Genomic DNA, 10,034 nt, shown 5'->3' on the forward strand with positions numbered 1-10,034 from the left:
AGTAGGTTGGTGGTGAGGATTATCTATAAGATGGCATAGCTGTCATGACGTGAGGCGAGTGAGGTATGGGCGGTACTTCCAATAATGGGTGGCATGCATATCCTCGTACGTGCAAAGGTCATGTCCATGGAGATTGCGAACACGGAGGTCCTAGAATGGTGTCGGACCGATGTCAGGATTGAAATATATGGTTATTTGGATTGTGGAGGTGGTCATCGATGGAGCAAATGTGGGCGGGAAGATCACGGAGGAGTAAGAATAGGAGGCAGTTGAAATGTGCTACTGCGACAATGACAGGATCTGGCACTGAGCCGTATGTGTCATTGAATGACTCGAGGTGGAAGCAAAATCTCTCCTAAGTCATCTCTTTGGGGAAGTTGTACTTGGGAAAGTTGTACAACACATTTGGGTCCTTCTGCTCGAGGTCTCAAAATGTGGCCCAAGTCGTTCCATGGGTATGTAGAGTTGGTGGACTCTACGATCGATGGGTGCGTTATGGTAGTAGCACCAAAATTTCTCCAACTTTAAGAAGGAGAGCCACCATTGTGGCTACAGACCGGCATCGACATCAGTCGTGTGGGCACTGGAGCATTGGGGGTGAGGCTGTATCCTCCTCCCGTGCGCTTTGGATGCACGCGACGCCAATCGTCAAAGGACTATGTGATGAACTGTGTGAGGGGGCGCACCTCAAGAATTTCGTAGAGGAGGAGGTGTGAGCCCTCAAGCTAGCACTTCCAATGGTGCATTAGCATGCTATCCGATAGCTCCTGAAAGGACTGTAAGTCTAGGTGCCAGTGGACATCTTTAGGGGGAAATTGGTAGGGATGGCGAAGCATCATCATCTGCAAGTGGCATGGGCTCCGGCTCCGTTATGCCTGGAGGCGTTAATGCCTCAGCTCTTTGTACAAAATTGGCTACTTTGAGCAGTGTGTTGAAGGCTTCATCAGGAAGGTCAACCGAAGCATTGGAGGAGATGGACAGGGAGGGTTCGTGATGTGCGATGTTGGTGTTAGAGGTGTTAGACAAGTACTTGGGTAGTGTTGTCCGAGGGAGAGGAGTGTGGGCTGCTTATTGGGTGGGTAGAGCAGGATCTAGAGGAGGTGGTAGTGGAATTTCTGCAGGGGGGTGGTATTAAAGAGGGTGATTGCTTCATTTCCCTCTTCCTCGGTGACTTCCTTTGGGTAGGCTACTTGAATTGTTTGAAAATTGCTCACCAAGGACTCAAGTGAGTCTTGGAGAGCCTGTAACACCCTATTGAAGAGTACTATTATGCTAAGGGGTGGTAGGTTGTGGACTGGTATGCCACAAGGTGCCCTTGAGATTGTACGGCTTGAGGCTCAGTCATAGGTCTGCATCCAATTAATGTCTGCATGTAGACTTGCGGGTGTGCAGACCCATGGTGTGAGTTCCTCGGGCTTGTGAGTTGCATCACTTCATCATCCGTAGGATAATTAAGGGACTTAGTGATGATGCGGCACGAGGCTTGAAAATTGAGGAGGATGGGGTGAGTAGATAATGTCTCGAGATCAGAGGGGTGAAGAAGAGATAGAGAAGTGGGTTGAAGATCAAGGGAGAAGTATGACATGGCTAAGATGGGGCGACAGTGGTCGGGGTTATGGTGAAGGATAGTTTGGAGGGTATTAGGAGGAAGTGGAGTAGTAAGGTCTAGGTGGAAGATGAGATTTTGTGCGCAGAGTGCCAAATTGCATTTGGAGGGTTTGGGGGATGGTGCGTGGTGCAAGTGTGTATGTGGCTAATTGTGTGGAGACCTCCCTATACATTCAAAACTCCTGTTGCTCCCAGTCTTCCAGTCCTGACTCCGCTGATTGGTCGGTGGAGCGCTAACATTCGTTTTCTTCTTGGAGGAAAACTGTTAGGTTCCTCTCTTGTGGCAGGAGATCTTGTAAAGATTGAATTTGTTGTTCGTGGTACTCCTGTGATTGGGGCTTACTGCTCCTCTGCCTGTGCCTGTTGTTCTAGTGTTGTGCGCAGGTTTGACTCTGCCTTGTCAGCCTGGTCCATGAACGTCTAGACCAGGTATTCACTTGTGGTGAGTCGTCCTTGAGCCTTGCAAGAGCAAGCTCAAGCTCCTCAACTTTGGCCTGGTATTCTTTGGCTCTATGTTTTGCAGCATGGCCTATTGCTGGGGCTACAACCATTGTTGATTGGCTTTCATGCATAGAGAGTTGGGCTTGGATGAGACTGGCGAAGAGTTGTGAGGCTTGTTCCTGCCTCCTTTGTAAAATTGTGCAGGCAACTTGTGGGAGCTATGCCATGGCTTCAAAGAGGTTTAGTTCCATTAGATCCACACGTGACAATTGCTCTGCTATCATGTGGCTATAGCCACCTGATGACCTATACTGGGGTGCACTGCAAAATTGTAAGGCCTTCGCTAGGCCTACCCATGGAGCAGAAGAGGTGCCAATTGCAAAGGATGTGGTGTCTTGAGGGGTGGTGGAGACTGAGATGTAGGGCACAATGGGGGTGGTCGGCATAGCTCTGGCTTCTGTATGGAGGCCGAGTTTGATTGTTTCATCACGTTGGAGGTCATCAATGAGAATGGACTCCTCTTGAACTCATTTTCCCTTGCTTTGAGGATCTGCCTGCAGGAGACACAGTTGTCAGTGCATGAATTCATGCAACTGGCGGTCCTCATACTGGTCGAGTAGATAACTTGTGTTCGGTTGCACATGAACTACAGGAGTGACGTTGGGCTTGTCCTTGTCTCTTGGGCTTCACCTCCATTTCTTCTGGCTCAGTCTATACTTGGCCGATGGCAAATTTCTTTGCTAGGCTGGCAGATGCTAACTCTTTAAGTAGTAGAGGACTGGCATGTATAGCATGGGATTACTGATAACGTCCCCGTGGGTGCCGAGATCATCTCACATTTGGTTGCAGAAGTAGTCAGCCTAGTTGGTCTCCTGGAGCTCCACCATGTGTAGCAGCATATTGGGCACAATGGATTGGTGATGGTCCGTGTGCTTGACTTGAGTGAGTCATTGCAAGGCTCTTGCTGGTCGCTCCACTTCAGGCTTGTGGATGGATGTGAACTGGAGGTGACTGTTGCACTTGTGGCAGTCGTAGTGACAGACCATTTTGAGGGCGTCAAGCTTTTTCTTCTTGAAGTATTTCTCCTCGACCACTAGCAGGTTGAAGGATGTTTACATTGGATGCGGACATGCCTGAATTGAGTGCAGCAATGTTTGCACATGGGACGGGTGTAGTTGTAGATATTGATATCTAGCATAAACGCATTGGTCATGTTAATGTACAACGACTTAAATCAATGCAAGCCCAAAATATTGTTGCAGGATTGCCAAAATTCAAGGTTGCAGAAATGCATAAGGTATGTGAAGCCTGTCAATTTGGAAAACAAGCAAGGAAACCATTTCCTAGACATGTTTAAGAGAGTAAGAAGCCATTGGAATTAATCCACTCTGATGTGTGGACTACTAAAGCTACATCTATTGGAGGTTGTCATTACTTTGTCACTTTTATTGATGACTACAGCAGAAAAGTTTGGGTGTATTTTATTAAAAAGAAAAGTGGTGTTTGGGCATTTCAAATCTTTTAAAGAAATGGCTGAAAAAGAAACAGGCCTACAAATAAAATGCCTAAGGTTAGATGGAGGGGGAGAGTACCTCTCAAATGAGTTTGCAAGGTTCCTGCAGGAGCATGGCATAAAGCAGCAATATTCATGCAGTCATACCCACAGCAAAATGGACTTGCAGAAAGGAAAAACAAGCATATTGGAGAGGTATCTTGGGCCATGCTAAATGAAAAAGACCTACCAGATTATTATTGGGCTGAAGCAATTGCTACAACAGTTTACATAATGAATAGGACTCCCACTGCAGCAATACATGGCATGAGATCAGAGGAGATGTATACTGGTAGGAAACCAGATATTTCTCATTTGAAAATTTTTGGTTGCATTGCCTATGTTTATGTGCCAGATGAGTTGAGGTCCAAGTTGGATCCAAAAGATGAGAAGTGCATCTTTATTGGTTATTCTCTACAACAGAAAGGGTAAAGATGCTATAACCCTTCTACTCGTAAGTTTATAGTGAGTAGAGATGTTGTTTTTGATGAGATGAGCAACTGGTATAAACCAGTAAATGTGAAGATTGATGTAGATGCACAAAATGGTAATGCTGCACAGAATTCACAGCAACAATCACAAAATATTAGTGGACCTGTAGTGTCCTCTAGCAGTGGTTCACATACTTTGCCATGGATAGGCAGATTGAGATCAGGAGAATCTCCTCAAAGCAATGTAGATAGTGGTATGTAGGTATCACAAAAAGGAAAAGAGAAGATAGATCAGCCCATGTTTGATGTGAATGTAGGTCACTCTTATGTGGATGGTGAATCCAGTGGCTCAGAATAGAGCATTGATGATGAGTTGGGTATTCCTTCTGTTGTTACACCTAGAGTAAGGAAGACCAGGGACGTTTTGAGAGCACCTAGAAGTGAGCCTATTTTGCACAGGTCTACCAGAGCTAGAAATCCTGTGGATAGGCTGAAATATGATGGATTTACAACCATTCACTATGCCTATATGGTCAAAGTGATACAGGAACCAGAACCTACTTCTTTTGAGCAAGCCATGGGAAAAGAAAAATGGGAGAAAGCCATGGATGAAGAAATGGATGCCTTGGAAGCAAATGCTACATGGGAATTGGTGCCTTTGCCTAAAGAAAAGAATGCAATTGGTTGTAAGTGGGTTTATAAGGTGAAGCACAATGCAGATGGTTCTGTGAACAGATACAAGGCAAGATTAGTTGTCAAGGGGTATGCACAAACATATGGCATTGATTATGAGGAAAAATTCAATCCAGTTGCAAGGATGGCAATTGTAAGAGCAATCATTGCTATGGCTGCATCAAAGGGATGGTCTTTACATCAGATGGATGTAAAGAATGCCTTCTTGCATGGTGATTTGCAAGAAGAGGTCTTTATGGAGTAACCACCAGGTTATGTTCATGTTGTTCATCCTGAGTTTGTTTGCAAGTTGAAGAAAGCCTTGTATGGCTTGAAGCAAGCACCTAGAGCATGGTCTGACAAGATAGGATAGTATCTTGTCACTATTGGCTTTCAAATTTCCAAGGTAGATTTCTCACTTTATGTGAGAAAAATAGAGAAAGGTATTATGCTGCTTGTCATTTATGTTGATGATTTGATCATCACAGGTGATAGTGATGAAGATATCCTTCATGTGAAAATGCTATTGAAGTGATTAGATCACCAAGTGGGATATAGCTCTTGCAGAGGCAGTATGGATTGGACATGCTATCCAAATATGGGATGACAGGCTATAAGCCTATTTCAGTTCCTTTGGAAGAGAATGTGAAGCTGAGCGCAGATGCAAGTGAGCTTCTGGAAGACCCTACTATGTACAGACGCATAGTAGGAAGTTTGATTTATATGACTATTACCAGGCCAGATTTGAGCTATGCTGTTGGACTGGTAAGTTAGTATATGCAGGCTCCAAGGAAACTGTATTTGGATGCGGCTAGAGGCATACTTAGGTATGTGAAGTCCACATTGCAGTATGGACTATTTTATGAGGCTGGGGTTCAGATATAGTTGCATGGATACACTGATGCTGATTGGGCTGGTAGTATTTCTGATAGACAATCTACCAGTGGATATATGTTCTCTTTTGGGAGTGCTGCAGTCACTTGGAGCAGCAAGAAACAGCCTACAATTGCCTTGTTGAGCACAGAGGCTGAATACAGGGGTGCAACAATGGTTGCATGTGAGGTAGCTTGGTTGCATAAGCTACTCTATGATATGCATCAGTCTACAGATGGGCCAATTGTCATTTATTGTGACAACATGAGCAGTATACACTTGGCAAATAACCCAGTCTATCATGCTAGAACAAAGCACATTGAGGTGCATAATCACTATGTGTGGGAGAAGGTTTTACTAGGTCTAATTGATCTAGTTTATGTCAGCACAGAGGATCAAGTAGCTGACATATTCACGAAGGCATTGGGCACAGAGAAGCTATGCAAGTTCAGAGACCTGCTTGGTGTGTAGGAATTGGGATTGAGCTCGAGGGGGAGTGTTAAGATATCGAGCTCCACTCATGATATGCTAGGGTGACCGTTGTGCATTTATGTCACCGACTTGTTAGTTGCAGTTCGTACACCACCCATGAATAATAGCTGGATGACAGCTATCCTTATCTACTCTAGTTCGTGGCTCAGTTAGTATGCCACCTTAGTTAGCTGAGTTTGGTTTGAGACCAACATATAGGGTTCTCCTATTTCTTTGTACAAGAGTTCTTTTGGCTTTCACAATTAAGAAGAGAAAAACTGTTTTCAGCCTCCAAGTTTGTGTGTATTCCCCCATTGTGTATGTGAGAAAGCCGCAAGTGAGACTCCTTCCTTCTCTCCCACTATCTTCACAGGTATCACCATGCTGTCAACATCCTCAAGCTGATAGGTTCCATTGGTGAACTTCTTGACTTGATATGGTCTATCCCATCAACCGATAAACCTTTTGTCTAGCTGCTTGTCCAAAAGGCTATCAAATCTCATGACCAAATCTCCATCTGCAATATCTTTCTTTTTGCATAATTTAGTGTCAAAATGGGCCTTCGTCTTTTTTGAGAAGCTTCCAAGTTTTGTAAGGCCTGTAATTTGCATTCATCCAAGGCTTCTAGTTGTACCAAGCATTGAGCATAGGCATCCTCCTATCCTTCTATTCTTGCACCAGAAGTGCGAAGACTATGTATCTCCAATTCAATGGGCAAAATGGCTTCTATCCCATACAGTAGTTGAAATGGTGTAAACCCAAGAGCTAGCTTGTGTGTGGTTTTGTAAGCCCATAAAACTTCTGCCAAGTGCCTATCCCAATGCTTTTTCTTGGTGTCTACAAGCTTTCCCATTGAATTGCGCAACAATCCATTTGTTTTCTCAGCCAAGCCATTACATTGGGGATAGTATGGCGTGGACATGCTATGATTTATCTTTAGCTTATGCACCACATCTTCAATCAGTTCATTTCTAAAAGAGGTTCCTTCATCAATGAGAATTTCCAAAGGACAATCAAAGTATGAACAAATTTGATCAAAGAGAAAATTTGCAATTGTGCTTGCCTTGCTATTGACTGTGGCCTTGGCCTTTGCCCACCGAGTCACATAATCTATGGCCACCAATAAATAATGCTTGCCCTGAGATGAGTGAGGGAGTGGTCCCACAAAGTCCAACCCCCACCTCTCAAAAGGTCCATATGCTAGAATAGGCTTCAAGGGAGTGTTGCCTTTCAAACTTTTGGCATACTGTACAATTTTGACACCATTCATATACATCCTTATGGAGGCGTGCCAAAAGTAACCAACATTAAGAATTCTCCTAGCTATGCTCGCTAAAGCAAAATTACGGAGCATTCATGACACATTTCTAGGATTCTCCTAGTCTCCATGGGATGGACCACGTGATGGAGCACATTATCTTTTCCCAATTTATAAAGAATGTCATCAACAACAGTATAGGGACAATCCTTCCTTACCAATCTCTGCTTCTGTTGTGGATTTAACCCTCGAGGAAACATGCCTTCTTCCACATATTGTTGAACATCTTGTAGTTCTAGCCATCCAGTGTCTACCAAAGAAACCACCCCCCAGTCTTGTACTACAATGGCTTGAGTAGCTAACTCATCGTCCCTTTTATTTTCTTTTCTATTTACATGAACAAACTTGCAAAAATCAAATTGACTACATAGTGCCATAGCCTTCTGATCAAGCTCCTTCAAATGAGGACTTCTTGTCTTATAATGCCCTTGCATTTGCTTTATAATAAGATGAGAATTTCCTCTTACTTCCAATTCTTTAATTTGACTTTAAAGACAACCCTCCAAACCAAGAATCAAAGCATTATACTCGGCTGCATTATTAGTTGTGATACTAAGAAACTCTTGTCCTCTTGCCCATACTTCTTGACCTTCGAAATTCATCAAGACCATACCCTCGGCTCCTTGTTGGTGTGATGGACTAAATGCCCCATCAAAATACAAGACAAAAGCTATTGGTGGTGTCCTCCTTTCATCATTAATGTCCTCCTTATATTTCTTTTCTTTTCTTAGATCCTCCCATCCTATGAGAAAATCTGCCATAGTGGACCGAGTGGTATTTTTAGTGACAAAAGAGAAAGATAACTCTTGAAGCTCTGACACCCATTTTGCAAATCTCCCCTTGGATCTCTACAGAATTTTCTTGTACCACCACCTTGTTCCCTCTTGACTCATCTCGATCAGCACCAAGACAAAGACCAAAGGCCACTCCTTCCACCTCACCCTCTAATTTGGTCTCCTCAGAGCTACACCCTGTCTCTTCTTCTTCATCGGTTAAGTCAGAGCTCAAACTCTCTGATGTTGTAGACTCCTCCTTGACAACTTTCTTTTTGTGGCTTCTGATATTGTAGCGCACCTTCTTATCATTTCCCTGCAAAATCAATTCTCTAGTATCCCACTTTTGAACACCTTCACATTGCGTAGCCAAGGCCTTCCCAAAATCAATGGATAGGCACGTGCATCTGAACTACTTTGAATTTGGGGTCAATCTTATCCTTATTAGGAGATCTTCTCCACCATTTAGGATCCCTGATATGGGGCTATCTCCTTGCATTCTATAAGAAAACAACACGTCTATGCTCAACAGATAACAGGATCTCGTACGCAAGAGAGAAAAGCAGATAGTATGGAGAATCAAAAATTTGATTACTATAAAACTGATACAATAGATGGCACTGCCTCCCAACCGTGCGCTCCTATGAAAGAAGCTTCGATGGCAAGCTGGAAATAGTAGAGGACGGAGGCTGGATGCTAAGGAATCAGGGTTGTTGTAGCTAGTGATGAAATGGGCTTCACGGGCTTGCTCTTATATAGCCACCACAAGTAGTCGGTTAGAGCCAATTGGGTGACCAACCCAGTCTGCCCAAAACGGTCGACTGGGGGTCGGTCCCGAAATAGGCCACTGACCACATGATAGAACTGGGGGTTGGTCCCGAAATAGGCCACTGACCACATGATAGAACTGGTGTGCAAAATAGAGCAACTAACCTATGGTCTCCATTTGGCCCAGAGCCACCATCCAGGATCATCTGGGGCTCCAAACAGGCCCCACAACCTGAGAGTGGGTTGCCCCGAGAAATGTTCCATCTACCCTCAGTGCGATTAGTCATGGGATGCCTTCCCGCACTTGCATGTAGCCTCATCGACAGTGTGCCAACTCTGTCTAGCCATCAGGCTACACATGGCCCCCATCTGGTGTCCAAACCAGGACCTACAAGATAATAGCCATCAGGCCACACATGGCCCCCATCTGGTGTCCAAACCAGGACCTACCAGATAATTGAGCTACTCAAATGCCTTCCCTTCATATGGGGGGCTTACAAGTAGAGTTAGCTGGTTCCCGCATAGTTACACGAGAGTGGAGCATTGATATCTAACACATTAAAGGAATGGATATTTTGAGTTACCTTCTTTTCTTATATTGAACATGCACTTGAGGGTCTTGAGGTTCCCTGCCATATGCCAATCAACTTGGAAATCGCCTTTGCCTTCAACATGAAGTTTCCCTCCTTGAACTTGGTTTTTCATAAATGCTGATATATATATATTTTTTTTCAAAAAAGAGACTTCTATTAAGTAAGAAAGAAACCCGCTAGAGCAAGCTCTATGCGGAAATACACCATGCTAAGCATGTAATAAAAAACATCTCAGAGGAATGAGGTAGAAAGAAACCAAGGCTGAGGCTGAAAATGCCATCTCAACCCTGTAGAAGTCTTAGCAAAGAAGGGAGAGTCTCCAATCTCTGAGAAAAGTAACTCTCCTAGAGGAGGCTGCTCGAGATGATCCCTGCATGGTCGCCCAAATGGCCATCAGAGTGTGTATCGTATCTGTCCAAGTACTGGCCAAGATCTGAGAAGGGTGAACCTGAGAACCCTCCAAAGCCTCAGTGCATCTAGCTCTCCAAATGTGCCATGCTGCAATGCTAGCTAGGATCTCCCATGGAGAGTCGA

This window comes from Dipteris shenzhenensis, chromosome 4 (genome assembly GCF_047967505.1).
Source record: "Dipteris shenzhenensis isolate YYH24624 ecotype China chromosome 4, Dip_SZ_1.0, whole genome shotgun sequence".
Taxonomy (NCBI): domain Eukaryota; kingdom Viridiplantae; phylum Streptophyta; class Polypodiopsida; order Gleicheniales; family Dipteridaceae; genus Dipteris; species Dipteris shenzhenensis.